The sequence below is a fragment of the Notothenia rossii genome (assembly GCF_949606895.1).
Source record: "Notothenia rossii genome assembly, chromosome: 8".
Taxonomy (NCBI): Eukaryota; Metazoa; Chordata; class Actinopteri; order Perciformes; family Nototheniidae; genus Notothenia; species Notothenia rossii.
In genome coordinates, this window is record NC_136906.1 from 53,059,080 (window position 1) to 53,064,298 (window position 5,219).

Consider the following 5,219-nt stretch of genomic DNA (forward strand, 5'->3'; position numbering starts at 1 on the left):
CTCTGTCCGCGGCTTGGAGAGGGAGCTGCTTATAGCCCGCGCTGATCTGCAGGACACGCTGATGACGGAGCGTGGAGGAGAAGGGTGGGCGCAACCAGTCCCTGACAAGTTACTGTGTCTTTAAAGGGGGACTTCCGGTCATTACTTTCAAAATAAACCCGGACGAAGGTATTGATTCTGTAGCCTATAGGAAAAATACATGTTGATAGGATGTATCAGGGAATCAAAAATATTCTATTCATCCCGGTGGAAACTGGGTTTTGTGACGTCATTTGAGAATAATAGATTGTGAAACATAAGGAGTAATGTGTAATAAAAAGACCAAAAAATAAAGATATATTTGTAATTATGAGAAGAATGTTTCACAAGAAAATACAAATAAAATCACAAGGAATTAAATAAACTCAATAAAAAAGATAACAAATAAATAAAGATATGAACAAAAACAATTGAGTTAAAGTACACATATAAAAGGAAGAACAAGAACAAGAACAAGAAGAAGATTGATCCCTTGTGAAAACATGTTTAAACACTATGCATTTGAAAGAGAGACACAATGTTTCAGTGTAATTGTATCCATCAAGCTCTTCTCTGCAATAAAGTCAAATGATTTCACGGGTTAAGAGTCATCTTGACTGACATCCTGTTTTAGGGATCAGACCATCAGACCCTGATCCTGTAATATGCATTAATATATAAAAAGCTAGAATGTGCAGTGTCTGTTTTTATTATTTTTTGTCTAGTCTGTTTTGACTGCATTTATTCTTTTCTGATGGCAAACCCAACTAAATTAAAAGGACCAAAGTGCTGTTATGTAGTAGGTATTGATTCTGTAGGAAATGGTTGATTGATCAATTATTTGGAAAATAATTTGTGCTTAACATTAACACCGACAATTTTCTAAAGCATTTAAAGATTTTGAATCAAAAATATTTCCTTCCTTCCGATAATTAATCGGCTTGAGTTGCATTTGCAACACTTTAAACTTGCTAACTGTCACAGTGAATATCCTGTCAGGTGGTTAAGTTATTGTTGCATTATAATGAATGCATTATAATGCAATTCATTCACACTTGGAGCCTTTCTACCTTATCAGACAAAGTACTTAAAAAGGACCCCTTCTTTGACCCATAGTGGTGGCAGAGCTGCCTTTCAAGCAGCTAACCTGTTCATCAAGTGCCACTCGGTCAAATGTCTCACCCAAGTACACACTGACATGTAGTGCAGCAGGTATCAAACCTTCAGAATGATGGTCACTTGGGCAAACAAGTAATTCAGCCCCTCTTCGTGGTTACGTAACTTGTCACTTAATCCATCGAATGCAATTTCTATCAGGGCGATGTCTTCACGGAGACAGTTATTCTCTTCTTGAATAACTCCCTGCTGGACCATCTCTCCCTAAGACCCAGAGGCTGGTGAAAACTGCACAGTACACCACCAGGACGGAGCTGCCATCCATGGAGGACCTGTACTCCCAGCGGCTCAGGAAGAAATCCCTCAGGATTAACAAAGACCCCCACCCCCCCAGCCACAAACTGTTCTGTCTGCTGCCGTCTGGCAGGCGATACCGCAGCATCCAGACTAAAACCACCAGACTCAGGGACAACTTCATCCCACAGGCCATAAGACTATTAAACACCTGAGCTTGCACTATTTTCATTCAAATGTAGGTCTCTTAATTGCACTGTAGAGGAACCTGTTTTTCATTCATTGTATAATCACACCGTAGTTGTGTATATGACATTACAATACATCTTTGAATCAAAAGAGCTGTTTAAGGCTTAGCCTCCGAGCCGCTAACCGGAATGCTTTTATGAGGTTGGTCCTTCCAAAGACTAAATAACAAGGAAAAACAGAAATGTTGACTTAACGTTAAATGTATTGTGTCAACACAATTCAAATAACTGTATTAGGTTAGTTAAAAATATTTAGTTGAACCTAATAATATAACTTAATATTATTGCTTTCAACTAACCTAATACCAAGGTATGAAAATTTGGGACTTAAAAACTTCTACTCCATGAAGCGCCCTAGTGGTCCTTCCAACGTCCAGACTTATGCCTAAAGGATGACCCGATATATTTCCTGAGCGACGGCGGCCCTGTATTTTTCAAATATAACGTGATTTCGTATACAAAAGTGACATGCGACATAATGGTCACTGTTTGAAGCAAGTTCTTCATACACGGAAGATGAACTGAGAGCAGTAGCTGCCAAAGATGAACAAGGCAGACAACAGATTATTATTGCATGTCTCAGAAAGGGGTTAGTGCTGATCAGAATCAGAGATCCTTTAGTCGTCCTTCTGTGGGGGAAACAGCAAAGGTACAGTGTAGTGATGATTGCCATAAGTAAAAATAAGATCAAATACATAAAAAGTAAACATAAAAAAGAGATTGAAGGAGCCAGTAATAGCATTGATAGAGTGACAAAAATAAAGTTTATATTGCACATTTTTTTATAGTTAACTGATAATATAAGATAAAGCAAGTTGTGAGAAGGCCCAGGCAAAACAGATCTGTAATTACATAATAATTAATAATAATAATTACACATATGATCTTCATTGATCAATGACATTTCCCTTTTTAATGAAAATAATCTAAATCATGTGACACATTACCAGGGCCGTCCCTCCCTACAGGAAGATCACTCAGACTGTGTGGGGCCTCATCTCGCGGAGGTGGCCTCACCTCACGGAGGGAGCCTCAACTGAGCCGCACCTGTTCATTTATGCGGCGCAATTAGTGTGGTGCCGGCACGGTGTAGCCGCTGAACAACTTTATAAAGTCTGATTATGTTTTATGTGTGAGTGGTGCTATTAGTTGAAATAATCTAAAAGCCACTAAAGGTGGAAAATCACAAAAATGTGCAGTTGAAATAGTAAAAATCAGCAAACACAAAACAACATACTGTCGAAATACAGAGATTACATGATTATAAGAACATCAAAGCAATATTGATGTTTATATATATATATTTATATGTTCTAAGTATCTTAGTATATACAGTATATAGCAGTCCCTCTTATTTCTTATTATTTTAGATTTGTGTAATATTTTTTTAAATACTTTTATAGTAGTAGTAGTAAAACATTTGACTGTGTTAATGCACCATAATGCAACAAAACAAATCCCTTCAAATGATTTTATTTTTTAAAGCTTTGCATCCATCTTGACTACACTTTTACCAAACACATAGTATTATATTAAGTATTTTGGGAAAAATAAAAATCGTAAAATATAAAAATTGTATCGAACTGACAAAAAAAATGACCCATTTAATAATATCCAAGTTTTTATTTGTTTTTCTCTTTTACTCCAGTTGTAGTGTCCTGTGTCTTCATCGTCTGTCTTCCTTATTCACACTGATAAAGTGGTTGCTTAAGAAGTTGAATATTTCCAGCACGTTCTATTTTTTCAGAACTATTTTACACACTTTCCTTTGATATGCCCCGTCAGTGAATTATTAAAGGCATATATTTGAATTATAAATACACTAACTATAAGGAAACAAGCAAAACATGCACAATGCCCCAGGCTACATCTCTCCTCATCGCATATCATTTCCATGGAGTCTCTCTCTCTCTGTTTCCTCCTCTCTCTGCTCTCTCCTCCTTTGTGTTTACCCCCCCTGCTCCCCCCTCCTCTGCATACATCCTCCCACCACCAAGCCCAGCCAATGTGATCTGAATGGAGGCTGATTCAGGGTGTCAGGCGCTGTCCTAAATGTAATAAATTACCGTTGAGCCCTGGAATAGTGCATCTCTCCCGACACATCACCAGAGAAGGGGCCTGCACACCACCATCCTTGACCCCCTATTCCACCCCACCCCTTACACAGACACACACACACACACACACGCACGCACGCACGCACGCACGCACGCACGCACGCACGCACGCACGCACGCACGCACGCACGCACGCACACACACACACACACACACACACACACACACACACACACACACACACACACTAATTTCCCATCTCCACCCCCTTCCCCTCCATCGTCAGCCAGCCCTGGTCTAGCTGCCTCTGTCACCCGTCATCCTGTGCCCCAGTGAGGATCATTAGCATTGTCAGAACTGGCTGGGAAAGGAGGCCAGCAGAGACCTGGGTGGAGGTGTTGGAGGGAGGGGGGGTCCCATTTGTGTGTAAGACAGAAAGAAAGATTGTCTGGTAGAATGCTAGTATGCATATTTACATGAAGAATATTTTTCACAAATGTTTGTTTTCTTCTTAGGACTGTCTGTGCGTGTATGTCTGTAATGGTACATGGTAATTGGTACTAGAGCGCATGATCAGGTATTTACAACCCCTCAAATCACTTGTAAAAGCTACAAGTCATTCACCCATTCAGACCCCATTCACACAGGGCAGTGCAACTTGCTCACACATCACCCTTGGCCATCGGGAGCAACTCAGGGTTAAGTATCTTGCCATGTTGGCATGTTGACTGCACTGGGGACGCTCCGTGTGTGTGTTCTACTCTTAGGACCTCTCGCAGTGCTTCATGACACAAGCCAGTATTCACCCATTCACACACTGGTGCAGAGGAATCGTACAAGGTGCCACTGCTCATCAGGATCGATAAACATTCAAACACACAAAGATGGCGCAGCCTTCGGGAGCAATTTTGGATTCAATATCTTGCCCAAGGATACTCCAGCATGCGGACTGCAGGATATCGATCCACCAACCCTCTGATAAGTGGTCCTACCTTGTAAACTATAGCCGCCCCATGTGTCGCAGGTCTTAGGTTTGGCCTGATATGAGATGCTGTGTGAGCTGGGCTGCGATGATGATTTGCAAAAATGGAACATGGGTAAAATCCCCAAAGCACTCGTACAGCTACTGGAGGAGGTTTGTTGATTAGCAATCATTTGCTACTAAATCAACCTGACTGTGGTCCTCCATTTATTAGAAATTATTCTTGAGTCTGTCTCATATCATGTCACTTTTTCTATCATTTATGATAACATTATACTCCCATAACATTGTACTTACCCTCACCTTGAAAGTATTGGACAGTTCTGCAGCGCACAATTTATGTCCAATGTGTTAAAAAGTGTTAATTAAAGGGAATCTAGGGCTTTGCAATTCTGTCTTATATCAACACTCTCACTTGCAGTGTTGTTTGCGAGGCTTTTCTATGGGTTTGTATTGGATCAGGTCCAAATTCCCATGTGGTTGTAGGTAATAGTGAAATTGAGC